At 48.5% G+C, this 23,145-nt stretch overlaps 1 protein-coding gene across 2 annotated transcripts in view; it reads right to left on the bottom strand.

The window, feature by feature from the left end:
- The window catches only part of LOC109885802 (thrombospondin-2-like), a 169,784-nt gene that overhangs the window by 66,460 nt on the left and 80,179 nt on the right, over window positions 1-23,145 (bottom strand). The gene's annotated exons all lie outside the window — the stretch shown is intronic.

Here is a 23,145-nt window from a genome sequence, read left to right on the forward strand (position 1 = left end):
ACATTGTTCAGTTTCATCATCCACTTCCTTTTTATTTTTAACATGGGGCCTCAACCTGTCTAACAACGGAGTAAGTCCCAACTGGCACAGAATCCCCTTTGGAGATTCGGTGCCAGGTCCCGTAGGGTGCACAAATGAGGGAATAGGATGCCTTATTGGACGCGCATCCAGAGTTCTCGATCTTCTGTTTATGTGATCTCTGTTCACGGACGGAGTGCTGATCTACAGCTGGAAGCCTGGTCATGTCCAACACACTGACACTGATCCTGGTAAGTTCAACACACTGACACTGATCCTGGTCATAGTGTCCAACACACGGACACTGATCCTGGTCATGTCCAACACACTGACACTGAGCCTGGTCATGACCAACACACTGACACTGATCCTGGTCATGTCCAACACACTGACACTGAGCCTGGTCATAACCAACACACTGACAATGATCCTGGTCATGTCCAACACACTGAAAATGATCATGATCATGTCCAACACACTGATCCTGGTCATGTCCAACACACTGACACTGATTTTGGTCATCATGTCCAAAACACTACCAAATGATTCTAGTCATGTCCAGCACACTGACACTGATCCTGGTCATCATGTACAACAAAATAACACTGAGCATGGTAATGTCCAACACACTGACACTGATTCAGATCATGTCCAACACATTAACACTGAGCCTGGTCATGTCCAACACACTGACACTGATCCCGGTCATCATGTCCAACACACTGACACTGGTCCTGGTCATCATATCCAACACACTCACACTGAGCGTGGTCATCATGACCGACACACTGACTCTGGACATGTCCAACACACTGACACTGATCCTGGTCATAGTGTCCAACACACTGACACTGATCCTGGTCATGTCAAACACACTGACACTGAGCCTGATCATCATGTCCAACACACTGACACTGATCCTGGTCATCATGTCCAACACACTGACACTGATCCTGGTCATAGTGTCCAACACACGGACACTGATTCTGTTCATGTCCAACACACTGACACTGATCCTGGTCATCATGTCCAACACACTGACACAGAGCCTGGTCATGTCCAACATACTAACACTGAGCCTGGTCATGTCCAACACACTAACCCTGAGCCTGGTCATCATGTCCAACACACTGACAATGATCCTTGTCATGTCCAACACACTGACACTGATCCTGGTCATCATGTCCAACACAGTGACACTGATCCTGGTCATCATGTCACACTTACTGACAATGATTTTGGTCATTATGTCCAACACACTGACAATGATCCTGGTCATGTCCAACACACTGACACTGATCCAGGTCATCATGTCCAACACACTAACACTGAGCCTGGTCATCATGTCCAGCATACTGACACTGAGCCTGGTCATGTCCAACCCACTGAAACTGATTCTGATCATGTCCAAAATAGTGACACTGAGCCTGGTCATGTCCAACATACTGACACTGGGCCTCGTCATGTCCAACACACTGACACTGAGCCTGGTCATGTCCAACATACTGACACTGGGCCTCGTCATGTCCAACACACTGACACTGGGCCTCGTCATGTCCAACAAACTGACACAGAGCCTGGTCATGTACAACATACTGACATTGAGCCTGGACATCATGTCCAATACACTGACACTAATCCTGGTCATCATGTCCAACACATTAACACTGATCCTGGTCATCATATACAACACACTGACACTGAGCCTGGTATCATGTCCAACACACTGACACAGAGCCTGGTCATGTCCAACATACTAACACTGAGCCTGGTCATGTCCAACACACTAACACTGATGCTGGTCATCCTATCCAACACACTGATACTAATCCTGGTCATGTCCAACACACTGACATTGAGCCTGGCCATGTCAAACACATTGACACTGAACCTGGTCATCATATCCAACATACTGACAGTAAGCCTGGTCATGTAAAACACAGTGAAACTGATTATAATCATGTCCAACATACTGACACTGAGCCTGGTCATATCCAACATACTGACACAGCCTGGTCATGTCCAAAACACTGACCATGATTATGGTCATCAAGTAAAACACAATGACACTGATCCCGGTTGTCAGGTCCAACACACTAACACTGATCCTGGTCATCATATCCAACACACTGACACTGAGTCTGGTCATCATGTCCATCATACTGACAATGATACTGGTCATGTCCAACACACTGACACTGAGCCTGATCATCATGTCCAACACACTGACAATGATTAAGTTAATATCCAACACACTGACATAGAGTCTGGTCATCATGTCCATCATACTAACAATGATCCTGGTCATGTCCTACACACTGACACTGAGCCTGGTCATGTCCAACACACTGACACTGAGCCTAGTCATCATGTCCATCACACTGACAATGATACTGGTCATATCCAACATACTGACACTGATCCATGTAATCATGTTCAACACACTGATTCTGATTCTAGTCATCATGTCCAACACACTGACACTGAGCCTGGTCATCATGTCCAACAAACTGAAACTGATTCTGATCATGTCCAACACACTGACACTGGGCCTGGTCATCATGTCCAACACACTGACAGTAAGCCTGGTCATGTTCAACACACTGACACTGAGCCTGGTCATGTCCAACATACTGACAGTAAGCCTGGTCATGTCCAACACACTGAAACTGATTCTGATCATGTCCAACATACTGACACTGAGCCTGGTCATCATGTCCAACACACTAACACTGATCCCGGTTGTCAGGTCCAACACACTGACACTGAGCCTGTTCATCATGTCCAACACACTGACACAGAGCCTGGTCATGTACAACATACTGACACTGAGCCTGGTCATCATGTCCAACACACTGACACAAAGCCTGGTCCTCATGTCCATCACACTGGCTATAATCCTGTTCATGTCCAACACACTGACATTGAGCCTGGTCATGTCCAACACACTGACTCTGAGCCTGGTCATGTCCAACACACTGAAACTGAGACGGGTCATCATGTCCAACACACTGACACTGAGCCTTTTCATGTCCAAAACACTGACACAGATCCTGGTCATGTCCAACACACTGACACAGAGCCTGGTCATGTCCAACACACTGACACAGAGCCTGGTCATTGTGTCAATCACACTGACAATAATCCTGGTCATGTACAACACACTGACAATGGCGTCTGGACACGACCAACACACTGACACTGAGCCTGGTCATCAAGTCTAGCATGCTGACACTGAGCCTGGTCATCTCCAACATACTGACACTGAGCCTGGTCATCATGTCCAACACCCTGACACTGAGCCTGGTCATCATGTCCAACACACCGACACTGAGCCTGGTCATCATGTCCAACACACTGACACTGAGCCTGGTCCTCATGTCCATCACACTGACTATAATCCTGGTCTTGTCCAACACACTGAAACTGAGACGGGTCATCATGTCCAACACACTGACACTGAGCCTGCTTATGTTCAACACACTGACACTGAGCCTGGTCATCATGTCCAACACAATGACACTGAGCCTTTTCATGTCCATCACACTGACACAGATCCTGGTCATGTCCAGCACACTGACACTGATCCTGGTTATCATGTCCAGCACACTGACCATGATTCTGATCATGTCCAACACACTGACACTGAGCCTGGTCATGTCCAACATACTGACAGTAAGCCTGGTCATGTCCAACACACTGAAACTGATTCTGATCATGTCCAACATACTGACACTGAGCCGGGTCATCATGTCCAACACACTAACACTGATCCCGGTTGTCAGGTCCAACACACTGACACACTGAGCCTGGTCATCATGTCCAACACACTGACACAGAGCCTGGTCATGTACAACATACTGACACTGAGCCTGGTCATCATGTCTAACACACTGAGCCTGGTCATCATGTCCAACACACTGACACAAAGCCTGGTCCTCATGTCCATCACACTGGCTATAATCCTGTTCATGTCCAACACACTGACATTGAGCCTGGTCATCATGTCTAACACACTGAGCCTGGTCATCATGTCCAACACACTGACACAAAGCCTGGTCCTCATGTCCATCACACTGGCTATAATCCTGTTCATGTCCAACACACTGACATTGAGCCTGGTCATGTCCATCACACTGACTCTGAGCCTGGTCATGTCCAACACACTGAAACTGAGACGGGTCATCATGTCCAACACACTGACACTGAGCCTTTTCATGTCCAACACACTGACACAGATCCTGGTCATGTCCAACACACTGACACAGAGCCTGGTCATTGTGTCCATCACACTGACAATAATCCTGGTCATGTACAACACACTGACAATGGCGTCTGGACACGACCAACACACTGACACTGAGCCTGGTCATCAAGTCTAGCATGCTGACACTGAGCCTGGTCATCTCCAACATACTGACACTGAGCCTGGTCATCATGTCCAACACCCTGACACTGAGCCTGGTCATCATGTCCAACACACTGACACTGAGCCTGGTCATCATGTCCAACACACTGACACTGAGCCTGGTCCTCATGTCCATCACACTGACTATAATCCTGGTCTTGTCCAACACACTGAAACTGAGACGGGTCATCATGTCCAACACACTGACACTGAGCCTGCTTATGTTCAACACACTGACACTGAGCCTGGTCATCATGTCCAACACAATGACACTGAGCCTTTTCATGTCCATCACACTGACACAGATCCTGGTCATGTCCAGCACACTGACACTGATCCTGGTTATCATGTCCAGCACACTGACCATGATTCTGATCATGTCCAACACACTGACACTGAGCCTGGTCATGTCCAACACACTGAAACTGAGACGGGTCATGATGTCCAACACACTGACACTGAGCCTTTTCATGTCCAAAACACTGACACAGATCCTGGTCATGTCCAACACACTGACACAGAGCCTGGTCATGTCCAACACACTGACACAGAGCCTGGTCATTGTGTCAATCACACTGACAATAATCCTGGTCATGTACAACACACTGACAATGGCGTCTGGACACGACCAACACACTGACACTGAGCCTGGTCATCAAGTCTAGCATGCTGACACTGAGCCTGGTCATCTCCAACATACTGACACTGAGCCTGGTCATCATGTCCAACACACCGACACTGAGCCTGGTCATCATGTCCAACACACTGACACTGAGCCTGGTCCTCATGTCCATCACACTGACTATAATCCTGGTCTTGTCCAACACACTGAAACTGAGACGGGTCATCATGTCCAACACACTGACACTGAGCCTGCTTATGTTCAACACACTGACACTGAGCCTGGTCATCATGTCCAACACAATGACACTGAGCCTTTTCATGTCCATCACACTGACACAGATCCTGGTCATGTCCAGCACACTGACACTGATCCTGGTTATCATGTCCAGCACACTGACCATGATTCTGATCATGTCCAACACACTGACACTGAGCCTGGTCATGTCCAACATACTGACAGTAAGCCTGGTCATGTCCAACACACTGAAACTGATTCTGATCATGTCCAACATACTGACACTGAGCCGGGTCATCATGTCCAACACACTAACACTGATCCCGGTTGTCAGGTCCAACACACTGACACACTGAGCCTGGTCATCAAGTCCAACACACTGACACAGAGCCTGGTCATGTACAACATACTGACACTGAGCCTGGTCATCATGTCTAACACACTGAGCCTGGTCATCATGTCCAACACACTGACACAAAGCCTGGTCCTCATGTCCATCACACTGGCTATAATCCTGTTCATGTCCAACACACTGACATTGAGCCTGGTCATCATGTCTAACACACTGAGCCTGGTCATCATGTCCAACACACTGACACAAAGCCTGGTCCTCATGTCCATCACACTGGCTATAATCCTGTTCATGTCCAACACACTGACATTGAGCCTGGTCATGTCCATCACACTGACTCTGAGCCTGGTCATGTCCAACACACTGAAACTGAGACGGGTCATCATGTCCAACACACTGACACTGAGCCTTTTCATGTCCAACACACTGACACAGATCCTGGTCATGTCCAACACACTGACACAGAGCCTGGTCATGTCCAACACACTGACACAGAGCCTGGTCATTGTGTCCATCACACTGACAATAATCCTGGTCATGTACAACACACTGACAATGGCGTCTGGACACGACCAACACACTGACACTGAGCCTGGTCATCAAGTCTAGCATGCTGACACTGAGCCTGGTCATCTCCAACATACTGACACTGAGCCTGGTCATCATGTCCAACACCCTGACACTGAGCCTGGTCATGTCCAACACACTGACACTGAGCCTGGTCATCATGTCCAACACACTGACACTGAGCCTGGTCCTCATGTCCATCACACTGACTATAATCCTGGTCTTGTCCAACACACTGAAACTGAGACGGGTCATCATGTCCAACACACTGACACTGAGCCTGCTTATGTTCAACACACTGACACTGAGCCTGGTCATCATGTCCAACACAATGACACTGAGCCTTTTCATGTCCATCACACTGACACAGATCCTGGTCATGTCCAGCACACTGACACTGATCCTGGTTATCATGTCCAGCACACTGACCATGATTCTGATCATGTCCAACACACTGACACTGAGCCTGGTCATGTCCAACATACTGACAGTAAGCCTGGTCATGACCAACACACTGAAACTGATTCTGATCATGTCCAACATACTGACACTGAGCCTGGTCATCATGTCCAACACACTAACACTGATCCCGGTTGTCAGGTCCAACACACTGACACACTGAGCCTGGTCATCATGTCCAACACACTGACACAGAGCCTGGTCATGTACAACATACTGACACTGAGCCTGGTCATCATGTCTAACACACTGAGCCTGGTCATCATGTCCAACACACTGACACAAAGCCTGGTCCTCATGTCCATCACACTGGCTATACTCCTGTTCATGTCCAACACACTGACATTGAGCCTGGTCATGTCCAACACACTGACACTGAGCCTTTTCATGTCCAACACACTGACACAGATCCTGGTCATGTCCAGCACACTGACACTGATCCTGGTTATCATGTCCAGCACACTGACACTGATCCTGGTCATCATGTCCAGCACACTGACACTGGGCCTGGTCATGTCCAACACACTGACACTGATTCTGATCATGTCCGACATACTGATATTGATCCTGGTCATCATGTCCAACAAACTGACATTGAGCCTGGTCATCATGTCCAACACACTGACACTGATCCTGGTCATGTCCAACACACTGACACTGAGCCTGATCATAATGTCCAACACACTGAGCCTGGTCATCAAGTCCAACATTCTGACACTGAGCCTGGTCATCATGTCCAACACATTGAGCCTGGTCCTCATGTCCATCACACTGACTATAATCCTGTTCATGTCCAACACACGGACTCTGAGCCTGGTCATGTCCAACACACTGACACTGAGCCTGGTCATCATGTCCAACACACTGACACTGAGCCTTTTCATGTCCAACACACTGACACAGATCCTGGTCATGTCCATTACACTGACACTGATCCTGGTTATCATGTCCAACACACTGATACTGAGCCTGGTCAACATGTCAAACACACTGACACTGATTCTGATCATGTCCGACATACTGATATTGATCCTGGTCATCATGTCCAACAAACTGACACTGAGCCTGGTCAACATGTCAAACACACTGACACTGGGCCTGGTCATGTCAAACACACTGACACTGAGCCTGATCATAATGTCCAACACACTGAGCCTGGTCATCAAGTCCAACATTCTGACACTGAGCCTGGTCATCATGTCCAACACATTGAGCCTGGTCATCATGTCCAACACACTGACACTGATCCTGGTCCTGTGCAACACTGATCCTGGTCATGTCCAACACACTGAAACTGAGCCGGGTCATCATGTCCAACACACTGACATACTCCCTGGTCATCATGTCCATCACACTGACACTGAGCCTGGTCATCATGTCCAACACACTGACACTGATCTTGGACATGTCCAACACACTGACACAGCCTTGTCATGTCCAACATACTGAAACTGAGCCTGATCATCATGTCCAACAAATTGATACTGAGCCTGGTCATCATGTCCAACACACTGACACTAAGCCTGGTCATCATGTCCAACACACTTACATTGGTCCAAGTCATCATGTCCAACACACTGACACTGATCCTGGTCTTCAAGTCCAACATACTGATACTGAGCCTGGTCATCATGTCCAACACACTGACACAGCCTGGTCATGTCCAACATACTGAAACTGAGCCTGATCATCATGTTCAACACATTGACAGTGAGCCTGGTCATCATGTCCAACACACAGACATTGATCCTGGTCATCATGTACAACATACCGACACTGATCCTGGTCATCATGTCCAACACACTGACACTGATCCTGGTCATCAAGTCCAACATACCTACACTGAGCCTGGTCATCATGTCCAACACACTGAGCCTGGTGATCATGTCCAACACACTGACACTGAGCATGGTCATGTACAACACACTGAAACTGAGCCTGGTCATCATGTCCAGCACACTGACATTGAGCCTGGTCATCATGTCTAACACACTGAGCCTGGTCATCATGTCCAGCACACTGACACTGAGCCTGGTCATCATGTCCAACACACTGAGCCTGGTGATCATGTCCAACACACGGACACTGAGTCTGGTCATCATGTGCAACACATTGACACTGATCTTGGTCATGTCCAACATACTGCAACTGAGCCTGGTCATCATGTCCAAGACACTGACACAAAGCCTAGTCATCATGTCCACCACACTGACACTGAGCCTGGTCATGACCAGCACACTGACACTGAGCCTGGTCATCATGTCCATCACACTGACAATGATCCTGGTCATGTCCAACACACTGACACAGCCTGGTCATGTCCAACATACTGAAACTGAGCCTGATCATCATGTCCAACACATTGACACTGAGCCTGGTCATCATGTCCAACACACTGACACTGATCCTGGTCATCATGTCCAACACACTGACACTGATCCTGGTCATCAAGTCCAACATACTGACACTGAGCCTGGTCATCATGTCCAAGACATTGACCCTGGTCATCATGTCCAACACACTGACACTGAGCATGGTCATGTACAACACACTGAAACTGAGCCTGGTCATCATGCCCAACACACGAACACTGATCCTGGTCATGTCAAACACACTGACACTGATCCTGGTCATGTCCAACACAATGACACTGAGCCTGGTCATGTCCAGCAAACTGACACTGAGCCTGGTCATCATGTCCAACACACAGACACTGAGCCTGGTCATCATGTCCAACACACAGACACTTAAACTGGTCATGTCCAACATACTGACACTGAGCCTGGTCATCATGTCCAACACACTGACATAATGCCTGGTCATCATGTCCATCACACTGACACTGAGCCTGGTCATCATGTCCAACACACTGACACTGATCTTGGACATGTACAACATATTGCCACTGAGCCTGGTCATCATGTCCAACACACTGACACTGAGCCTGGTGATCATGTCCAACACACTGACATTGATCCTGGTCATCATGTCCAAAACACTGACACTGATCCTGGTCATCAAGTCCAACATACTGACACTGAGCCTGGTCATCATGTCCAACACACTGAGCCTGGTCATCATGTCCAACACACTGACACTGATCCTGGTCATGTACAACACACTGAAACTGAGCCTGGTCAGCATGTCCAACACACGGACACTGATCCTAGTCATGTCAAACACACTGACACTGAGCCTGGTCATCATGTCCAACACACTGACACAGCCTGGTCATGTCCAACATACTGAAACTGAGCCTGATCATCATGTCCAACACATTGACACTGAGCCTGGTCATCATGTCCAACACACTGACACTGACCCTGGTCATGTCCAACACATGGACACTGAGCCTGGTCACCATGTCCAACACACTGACATTGATCCTGGTAATCATGTACAACATACAACACTGATCCTGGTCATCATGTCCAACACACTGTACTGGTCCTGGTCATGTACAACACACTGAAACTGAGCCTGGTCATCATGTCCAACACACTGACACTGAGCATGGTCATGTACAACACACTGAAACTGAGCCTGGTCATCATGCCCAACACACGAACACTGATCCTGGTCATGTCAAACACACTGACACTGATCCTGGTCATGTCCAACACAATGACACTGAGCCTGGTCATGTCCAGCAAACTGACACTGAGCCTGGTCATCATGTCCAACACACAGACACTGAGCCTGGTCATCATGTCCAACACACAGACACTTAAACTGGTCATGTCCAACATACTGACACTGAGCCTGGTCATCATGTCCAACACACTGACATAATGCCTGGTCATCATGTCCATCACACTGACACTGAGCCTGGTCATCATGTCCAACACACTGACACTGATCTTGGACATGTACAACATATTGCCACTGAGCCTGGTCATCATGTCCAACACACTGACACTGAGCCTGGTGATCATGTCCAACACACTGACATTGATCCTGGTCATCATGTCCAAAACACTGACACTGATCCTGGTCATCAAGTCCAACATACTGACACTGAGCCTGGTCATCATGTCCAACACACTGAGCCTGGTCATCATGTCCAACACACTGACACTGATCCTGGTCATGTACAACACACTGAAACTGAGCCTGGTCAGCATGTCCAACACACGGACACTGATCCTAGTCATGTCAAACACACTGACACTGAGCCTGGTCATCATGTCCAACACACTGACACAGCCTGGTCATGTCCAACATACTGAAACTGAGCCTGATCATCATGTCCAACACATTGACACTGAGCCTGGTCATCATGTCCAACACACTGACACTGACCCTGGTCATGTCCAACACATGGACACTGAGCCTGGTCACCATGTCCAACACACTGACATTGATCCTGGTAATCATGTACAACATACAACACTGATCCTGGTCATCATGTCCAACACACTGTACTGGTCCTGGTCATGTACAACACACTGAAACTGAGCCTGGTCATCATGTCCAACACACGGACACTGATCCTGGTAATGTCAAACACACTGACACTGAGCCTGGTCATCATGTCCAACAGACTGACACAGCCTGGTCATGTCCAACATACTGAAACTGAGCCTGATCATCATGTCCAACACATTGACTCTGAGCCTGGTCATCATGTCCAACACACTGACACTGACCCTGGTCATGTCCAACACATGGACACTGAGCCTGGTCACCATGTCCAACACACTGACACTGAGCCTGGTCATCATGTCCAACACACTGACATTGATCCTGGTCATCATGTACAACATACTGACACTGATCCTGGTCATCATGTCCAACACACTGACACTGATCTTGGACATGTACAACATATTGCCACTGAGCCTGGTCATCATGTCCAACACACTGACACTGAGCCTGGTGATCATGTCCAACACACTGACATTGATCCTGGTCATCATGTCCAAAACACTGACACTGATCCTGGTCATCAAGTCCAACATACTGACACTGAGCCTGGTCATCATGTCCAACACACTGAGCCTGGTCATCATGTCCAACACACTGACACTGATCCTGGTCATGTACAACACACTGAAACTGAGCCTGGTCAGCATGTCCAACACACGGACACTGATCCTAGTCATGTCAAACACACTGACACTGAGCCTGGTCATCATGTCCAACACACTGACACAGCCTGGTCATGTCCAACATACTGAAACTGAGCCTGATCATCATGTCCAACACATTGACACTGAGCCTGGTCATCATGTCCAACACACTGACACTGACCCTGGTCATGTCCAACACATGGACACTGAGCCTGGTCACCATGTCCAACACACTGACATTGATCCTGGTAATCATGTACAACATACAACACTGATCCTGGTCATCATGTCCAACACACTGTACTGGTCCTGGTCATGTACAACACACTGAAACTGAGCCTGGTCATCATGTCCAACACACGGACACTGATCCTGGTCATGTCAAACACACTGACACTGAGCCTGGTCATCATGTCCAACAGACTGACACAGCCTGGTCATGTCCAACATACTGAAACTGAGCCTGATCATCATGTCCAACACATTGACACTGAGCCTGGTCATCATGTCCAACACACTGACACTGACCCTTGTCATGTCCAACACATGGACACTGAGCCTGGTCACCATGTCCAACACACTGACACTGAGCCTGGTCATCATGTCCAACACACTGACATTGATCCTGGTCATCATGTACAACATACTGACACTGATCCTGGTCATCATGTCCAACACACTGACACTGATCCTGGTCATCAAGTCCAACATACTGACACTGAGCCTGGTCATCATGTCCAACACACTGAGCCTGGTCACCATGTCCAACACACTGACACTGAGCATGGTCATGTACAACACAGTGAAACTGAGCCTGGTCATCATGTCCAACACACGGACACTGATCCTGGTCATGTCAAACACACTGACACTGAGCCTGGTCATCATGTCCATCAAACTGACACTGAGCCTGGTCATCATGTCCAACACACTGACACTGATCTTGGACATGTACAACATATTGCCACTGAGCCTGGTCATCATGTCCAACACACAGACACTGAGCCTGGTCATCATGTCCAACACACAGACACTTAAACTGGTCATGTCCAGCACACCGACAGTGAGCCTGGTCATCATGTCCAACACACTGACACAGCCTGGTCATGTCCAACATACTGAAACTGAGCCTGATCATTATGTCCAACACATTGACACTGAGCCTGGTCATCATGTCCAACACACAGACACTTAAACTGGTCATGTCCAGCACACCGACAGTGAGCCTGGTCATCATGTCCAACACACTGACACTGATCCTGGTCATGTACAACACACTGAAACTGAGCCTGGTCAGCATGTCCAACACACTGACACTGAGCCTGGTCATCATGTCCAACACACTGACACTGATCTTGGACATGTACAACACATTGCCACTGAGCCTGGTCATCATGTCCAACACACTGACACTGACCCTGGTCATGTCCAACACATGGACACTGAGCCTGGTCACCATGTCCAACACACTGACATTGATCCTGGTCATCATGTACAACATACAACACTGATCCTGGTCATCATGTCCAACACACTGACACTGGTCCTGGTCATGTACAACACACTGAAACTGAGCCTGGTCATCATGTCCAACACACGGACACTGATCCTGGTCATGTCAAACACACTGACACTGAGCCTGGTCATCATGTCCAACACACTGACACAGCCTGGTCATGTCCAACATACTGAAACTGAGCCTGATCATCATGTCCAACACACAGACACTTAAACTGGTCATGTCCAGCACACCGACAGTGAGCCTGGTCATCATGTCCAACACACTGACACTGATCCTGGTCATGTACAACACACTGAAACTGAGCCTGGTCAGCATGTCCAACACACTGACACTGAGCCTGGTCATCATGTCCAACACACTGACATAATGCCTGGTCATCATGTCCATCACACTGACACTGAGCCTGGTCATCATGTCCAACACACTGACACTGATCTTGGACATGTACAACATATTGCCACTGAGCCTGGTCATCATGTCCAACACACTGACACTGAGCCTGGTGATCATGTCCAACACACTGACATTGATCCTGGTCATCATGTCCAAAACACTGACACTGATCCTGGTCATCAAGTCCAACATACTGACACTGAGCCTGGTCATCAAGTCCAACACACTGACACTGGTCCTGGTCATGTACAACACACTGAAACTGAGCCTGGTCATCATGTCCAACACACGGACACTGATCCTGGTCATGTCAAACACACTGACACTGAGCCTGGTCATCATGTCCAACACACTGACACAGCCTGGTCATGTCCAACATACTGAAACTGAGCCTGATCATCATGTCCAACACATTGACACTGAGCCTGGTCATCATGTCCAACACACTGACACTGACCCTGGTCATGTCCAACACATGGACACTGAGCCTGGTCACCATGTCCAACACACTGACACTGAGCCTGGTCATCATGTCCAACACACTGACATTGATCCTGGTCATCATGTACAACATACTGACACTGATCCTGGTCATCATGTCCAACACACTGACACTGATCCTGGTCATCAAGTCCAACATACTGACACTGAGCCTGGTCATCATGTCCAACACACTGAGCCTGGTCACCATGTCCAACACACTGACACTGAGCATGGTCATGTACAACACAGTGAAACTGAGCCTGGTCATCATGTCCAACACACGGACACTGATCCTGGTCATGTCAAACACACTGACACTGAGCCTGGTCATCATGTCCATCAAACTGACACTGAGCCTGGTCATCATGTCCAACACACTGACATAATGCCTGGTCATCATGTCCATCACACTGACACTGAGCCTGGTCATCATGTCCAACACACTGACACTGATCTTGGACATGTACAACATATTGCCACTGAGCCTGGTCATCATGTCCAACACACTGACACTGAGCCTGGTGATCATGTCCAACACACTGACATTGATCCTGGTCATCATGTCCAAAACACTGACACTGATCCTGGTCATCAAGTCAAACATACTGACACTGAGCCTGGTCATCAAGTCCAACACACTGACACTGACCCTGGTCATGTCCAACACATGGACACTGAGCCTGGTCACCATGTCCAACACACTGACACTGAGCCTGGTCATCATGTCCAACACACTGACATTGATCCTGGTCATCATGTACAACATACTGACACTGATCCTGGTCATCATGTCCAACACACTGACACTGATCCTGGTCATCAAGTCCAACATACTGACACTGAGCCTGGTCATCATGTCCAACACACTGAGCCTGGTCACCATGTCCAACACACTGACACTGAGCATGGTCATGTACAACACAGTGAAACTGAGCCTGGTCATCATGTCCAACACACGGACACTGATCCTGGTCATGTCAAACACACTGACACTGAGCCTGGTCATCATGTCCATCAAACTGACACTGAGCCTGGTCATCATGTCCAACACACTGACACTGATCTTGGACATGTACAACATATTGCCACTGAGCCTGGTCATCATGTCCAACACACAGACACTGAGCCTGGTCATCATGTCCAACACAAAGACACTTAAACTGGTCATGTCCAGCACACCGACAGTGAGCCTGGTCATCATGTCCAACACACTGACACAGCCTGGTCATGTCCAACATACTGAAACTGAGCCTGATCATCATGTCCAACACATTGACACTGAGCCTGGTCATCATGTCCAACACACAGACACTTAAACTGGTCATGTCCAGCACACCGACAGTGAGCCTGGTCATCATGTCCAACACACTGACACTGATCCTGGTCATGTACAACACACTGAAACTGAGCCTGGTCAGCATGTCCAACACACTGACACTGAGCCTGGTCATCATGTCCAACACACTGACACTGATCTTGGACATGTACAACACATTGCCACTGAGCCTGGTCATGTCCAACATACTGAAACTGAGCCTGATCATCATGTCCAACACATTGACACTGAGCCTGGTCATCATGTCCAACACACTGACACTGACCCTGGTCATGTCCAACACATGGACACTGAGCCTGGTCACCATGTCCAACACACTGACATTGATCCTGGTCATCATGTACAACATACAACACTGATCCTGGTCATCATGTCCAACACACTGACACTGGTCCTGGTCATGTACAACACACTGAAACTGAGCCTGGTCATCATGTCCAACACACGGACACTGATCCTGGTCATGTCAAACACACTGACACTGAGCCTGGTCATCATGTCCAACACACTGACACAGCCTGGTCATGTCCAACATACTGAAACTGAGCCTGATCATCATGTCCAACACACAGACACTTAAACTGGTCATGTCCAGCACACCGACAGTGAGCCTGGTCATCATGTCCAACACACTGACACTGATCCTGGTCATGTACAACACACTGAAACTGAGCCTGGTCAGCATGTCCAACACACTGACACTGAGCCTGGTCATCATGTCCAACACACTGACATAATGCCTGGTCATCATGTCCATCACACTGACACTGAGCCTGGTCATCATGTCCAACACACTGACACTGATCTTGGACATGTACAACATATTGCCACTGAGCCTGGTCATCATGTCCAACACACTGACACTGAGCCTGGTGATCATGTCCAACACACTGACATTGATCCTGGTCATCATGTCCAAAACACTGACACTGATCCTGGTCATCAAGTCCAACATACTGACACTGAGCCTGGTCATCAAGTCCAACACACTGACACTGGTCCTGGTCATGTACAACACACTGAAACTGAGCCTGGTCATCATGTCCAACACACGGACACTGATCCTGGTCATGTCAAACACACTGACACTGAGCCTGGTCATCATGTCCAACACACTGACACAGCCTGGTCATGTCCAACATACTGAAACTGAGCCTGATCATCATGTCCAACACATTGACACTGAGCCTGGTCATCATGTCCAACACACTGACACTGACCCTGGTCATGTCCAACACATGGACACTGAGCCTGGTCACCATGTCCAACACACTGACACTGAGCCTGGTCATCATGTCCAACACACTGACATTGATCCTGGTCATCATGTACAACATACTGACACTGATCCTGGTCATCATGTCCAACACACTGACACTGATCCTGGTCATCAAGTCCAACATACTGACACTGAGCCTGGTCATCATGTCCAACACACTGAGCCTGGTCACCATGTCCAACACACTGACACTGAGCATGGTCATGTACAACACAGTGAAACTGAGCCTGGTCATCATGTCCAACACACGGACACTGATCCTGGTCATGTCAAACACACTGACACTGAGCCTGGTCATCATGTCCATCAAACTGACACTGAGCCTGGTCATCATGTCCAACACACTGACACTGATCTTGGACATGTACAACATATTGCCACTGAGCCTGGTCATCATGTCCAACACACAGACACTGAGCCTGGTCATCATGTCCAACACACAGACACTTAAACTGGTCATGTCCAGCACACCGACAGTGAGCCTGGTCATCATGTCCAACACACTGACACAGCCTGGTCATGTCCAACATACTGAAACTGAGCCTGATCATTATGTCCAACACATTGACACTGAGCCTGGTCATCATGTCCAACACACAGACACTTAAACTGGTCATGTCCAGCACACCGACAGTGAGCCTGGTCATCATGTCCAACACACTGACACTGATCCTGGTCATGTACAACACACTGAAACTGAGCCTGGTCAGCATGTCCAACACACTGACACTGAGCCTGGTCATCATGTCCAACACACTGACACTGATCTTGGACATGTACAACACATTGCCACTGAGCCTGGTCATGTCCAACATACTGAAACTGAGCCTGATCATCATGTCCAACACACTGACACTGACCCTGGTCATGTCCAACACATGGACACTGAGCCTGGTCACCATGTCCAACACACTGACATTGATCCTGGTCATCATGTACAACATACAACACTGATCCTGGTCATCATGTCCAACACACTGACACTGGTCCTGGTCATGTACAACACACTGAAACTGAGCCTGGTCATCATGTCCAACACACGGACACTGATCCTGGTCATGTCAAACACACTGACACTGAGCCTGGTCATCATGTCCAACACACTGACACAGCCTGGTCATGTCCAACATACTGAAACTGAGCCTGATCATCATGTCCAACACATTGACACTGAGCCTGGTCATCATGTCCAACACACTGACACTGACCCTGGTCATGTCCAACACATGGACACTGAGCCTGGTCACCATGTCCAACACACTGACACTGAGCCTGGTCATCATGTCCAACACACTGACATTGATCTTGGACATGTACAACATATTGCCACTGAGCCTGGTCATCATGTCCAACACACTGACACTGAGCCTGGTGATCATGTCCAACACACTGACATTGATCCTGGTCATCATGTCCAAAACACTGACACTGATCCTGGTCATCAAGTCCAACATACTGACACTGAGCCTGGTCATCAAGTCCAACACACTGACACTGACCCTGGTCATGTCCAACACATGGACACTGAGCCTGGTCACCATGTCCAACACACTGACACTGAGCCTGGTCATCATGTCCAACACACTGACATTGATCCTGGTCATCATGTACAACATACTGACACTGATCCTGGTCATCATGTCCAACACACTGACACTGATCCTGGTCATCAAGTCCAACATACTGACACTGAGCCTGGTCATCATGTCCAACACACTGAGCCTGGTCACCATGTCCAACACACTGACACTGAGCATGGTCATGTACAACACAGTGAAACTGAGCCTGGTCATCATGTCCAACACACGGACACTGATCCTGGTCATGTCAAACACACTGACACTGAGCCTGGTCATCATGTCCATCAAACTGACACTGAGCCTGGTCATCATGTCCAACACACTGACACTGATCTTGGACATGTACAACATATTGCCACTGAGCCTGGTCATCATGTCCAACACACAGACACTGAGCCTGGTCATCATGTCCAACACAAAGACACTTAAACTGGTCATGTCCAGCACACCGACAGTGAGCCTGGTCATCATGTCCAACACACTGACACAGCCTGGTCATGTCCAACATACTGAAACTGAGCCTGATCATCATGTCCAACACATTGACACTGAGCCTGGTCATCATGTCCAACACACAGACACTTAAACTGGTCATGTCCAGCACACCGACAGTGAGCCTGGTCATCATGTCCAACACACTGACACTGATCCTGGTCATGTACAACACACTGAAACTGAGCCTGGTCAGCATGTCCAACACACTGACACTGAGCCTGGTCATCATGTCCAACACACTGACACTGATCTTGGACATGTACAACACATTGCCACTGAGCCTGGTCATGTCCAACATACTGAAACTGAGCCTGATCATCATGTCCAACACATTGACACTGAGCCTGGTCATCATGTCCAACACACTGACACTGACCCTGGTCATGTCCAACACATGGACACTGAGCCTGGTCACCATGTCCAACACACTGACATTGATCCTGGTCATCATGTACAACATACAACACTGATCCTGGTCATCATGTCCAACACACTGACACTGGTCCTGGTCATGTACAACACACTGAAACTGAGCCTGGTCATCATGTCCAACACACGGACACTGATCCTGGTCATGTCAAACACACTGACACTGAGCCTGGTCATCATGTCCAACACACTGACACAGCCTGGTCATGTCCAACATACTGAAACTGAGCCTGATCATCATGTCCAACACACAGACACTTAAACTGGTCATGTCCAGCACACCGACAGTGAGCCTGGTCATCATGTCCAACACACTGACACTGATCCTGGTCATGTACAACACACTGAAACTGAGCCTGGTCAGCATGTCCAACACACTGACACTGAGCCTGGTCATCATGTCCAACACACTGACATAATGCCTGGTCATCATGTCCATCACACTGACACTGAGCCTGGTCATCATGTCCAACACACTGACACTGATCTTGGACATGTACAACATATTGCCACTGAGCCTGGTCATCATGTCCAACACACTGACACTGAGCCTGGTGATCATGTCCAACACACTGACATTGATCCTGGTCATCATGTCCAAAACACTGACACTGATCCTGGTCATCAAGTCCAACATACTGACACTGAGCCTGGTCATCAAGTCCAACACACTGACACTGGTCCTGGTCATGTACAACACACTGAAACTGAGCCTGGTCATCATGTCCAACACACGGACACTGATCCTGGTCATGTCAAACACACTGACACTGAGCCTGGTCATCATGTCCAACACACTGACACAGCCTGGTCATGTCCAACATACTGAAACTGAGCCTGATCATCATGTCCAACACATTGACACTGAGCCTGGTCATCATGTCCAACACACTGACACTGACCCTGGTCATGTCCAACACATGGACACTGAGCCTGGTCACCATGTCCAACACACTGACACTGAGCCTGGTCATCATGTCCAACACACTGACATTGATCCTGGTCATCATGTACAACATACTGACACTGATCCTGGTCATCATGTCCAACACACTGACACTGATCCTGGTCATCAAGTCCAACATACTGACACTGAGCCTGGTCATCATGTCCAACACACTGAGCCTGGTCACCATGTCCAACACACTGACACTGAGCATGGTCATGTACAACACAGTGAAACTGAGCCTGGTCATCATGTCCAACACACGGACACTGATCCTGGTCATGTCAAACACACTGACACTGAGCCTGGTCATCATGTCCATCAAACTGACACTGAGCCTGGTCATCATGTCCAACACACTGACACTGATCTTGGACATGTACAACATATTGCCACTGAGCCTGGTCATCATGTCCAACACACAGACACTGAGCCTGGTCATCATGTCCAACACACAGACACTTAAACTGGTCATGTCCAGCACACCGACAGTGAGCCTGGTCATCATGTCCAACACACTGACACAGCCTGGTCATGTCCAACATACTGAAACTGAGCCTGATCATTATGTCCAACACATTGACACTGAGCCTGGTCATCATGTCCAACACACAGACACTTAAACTGGTCATGTCCAGCACACCGACAGTGAGCCTGGTCATCATGTCCAACACACTGACACTGATCCTGGTCATGTACAACACACTGAAACTGAGCCTGGTCAGCATGTCCAACACACTGACACTGAGCCTGGTCATCATGTCCAACACACTGACACTGATCTTGGACATGTACAACACATTGCCACTGAGCCTGGTCATGTCCAACATACTTAAACTGAGCCTGATCACCATGTCCAACACACTGACACTGACCCTGGTCATGTCCAACACATGGACACTGAGCCTGGTCACCATGTCCAACACACTGACATTGATCCTGGTCATCATGTACAACATACAACACTGATCCTGGTCATCATGTCCAACACACTGACACTGGTCCTGGTCATGTACAACACACTGAAACTGAGCCTGGTCATCATGTCCAACACACGGACACTGATCCTGGTCATGTCAAACACACTGACACTGAGCCTGGTCATCATGTCCAACACACTGACACAGCCTGGTCATGTCCAACATACTGAAACTGAGCCTGATCATCATGTCCAACACATTGACACTGAGCCTGGTCATCATGTCCAACACACTGACACTGACCCTGGTCATGTCCAACACATGGACACTGAGCCTGGTCACCATGTCCAACACACTGACACTGAGCCTGGTCATCATGTCCAACACACTGACATTGATCCTGGTCATCATGTACAACATACTGACACTGAGCCTGGTGATCATGTCCAACACACTGACATTGATCCTGGTCATCATGTCCAAAACACTGACACTGATCCTGGTCATCAAGTCCAACACACTGACACTGATCTTCGACATGTACAACATATTGCCACTGAGCCTGGTCATCATGTCCAACACACTGACACTGAGCCTGGTGATCATGTCCAACACACTGACATTGATCCTGGTCATCATGTCCAAAACACTGACACTGATCCTGGTCATCAAGTCCAACACACTGACACTGAGCCTGGTCATCAAGTCCAACACACTGACACTGGTCCTGGTCATGTACAACACACTGAAACTGAGCCTGGTCATCATGTCCAACACACGGACACTGATCCTGGTCATGTCAAACACACTGACACTGAGCCTGGTCATCATGTCCAACACACTGACACAGCCTGGTCATGTCCAACATACTGAAACTGAGCCTGATCATCATGTCCAACACATTGACACTGAGCCTGGTCATCATGTCCAACACACTGACACTGACCCTGGTCATGTCCAACACATGGACACTGAGCCTGGTCACCATGTCCAACACACTGACACTGAGCCTGGTCATCATGTCCAACACACTGACATTGATCCTGGTCATCATGTACAACATACTGACACTGATCCTGGTCATCATGTCCAACACACTGACACTGATCCTGGTCATCAAGTCCAACATACTGACACTGAGCCTGGTCATCATGTCCAACACACTGAGCCTGGTCACCATGTCCAACACACTGACACTGAGCATGGTCATGTACAACACAGTGAAACTGAGCCTGGTCATCATGTCCAACACACGGACACTGATCCTGGTCATGTCAAACACACTGACACTGAGCCTGGTCATCATGTCCATCAAACTGACACTGAGCCTGGTCATCATGTCCAACACACTGACACTGATCTTGGACATGTACAACATATTGCCACTGAGCCTGGTCATCATGTCCAACACACTGAAACTGAGCCTGGTCATCATGTCCAACACACGGACACTGATCCTGGTCATGTCAAACACACTGACACTGAGCCTGGTCATCATGTCCAACACACTGACACAGCCTGGTCATGTCCAACATACTGAAACTGAGCCTGATCATCATGTCCAACACATTGACACTGAGCCTGGTCATCATGTCCAACACACTGACACTGACCCTGGTCATGTCCAACACATGGACACTGAGCCTGGTCACCATGTCCAACACACTGACACTGAGCCTGGTCATCATGTCCAACACACTGACATTGATCCTGGTCATCATGTACAACATACTGACACTGAGCCTGGTGATCATGTCCAACACACTGACATTGATCCTGGTCATCATGTCCAAAACACTGACACTGATCCTGGTCATCAAGTCCAACACACTGACACTGATCTTGGACATGTACAACATATTGCCACTGAGCCTGGTCATCATGTCCAACACACTGACACTGAGCCTGGTGATCATGTCCAACACACTGACATTGATCCTGGTCATCATGTCCAAAACACTGACACTGATCCTGGTCATCAAGTCCAACACACTGACACTGAGCCTGGTCATCAAGTCCAACACACT

This window comes from Oncorhynchus kisutch, linkage group LG11 (assembly GCF_002021735.2).
Source record: "Oncorhynchus kisutch isolate 150728-3 linkage group LG11, Okis_V2, whole genome shotgun sequence".
Lineage (NCBI taxonomy): Eukaryota > Metazoa > Chordata > Actinopteri > Salmoniformes > Salmonidae > Oncorhynchus > Oncorhynchus kisutch.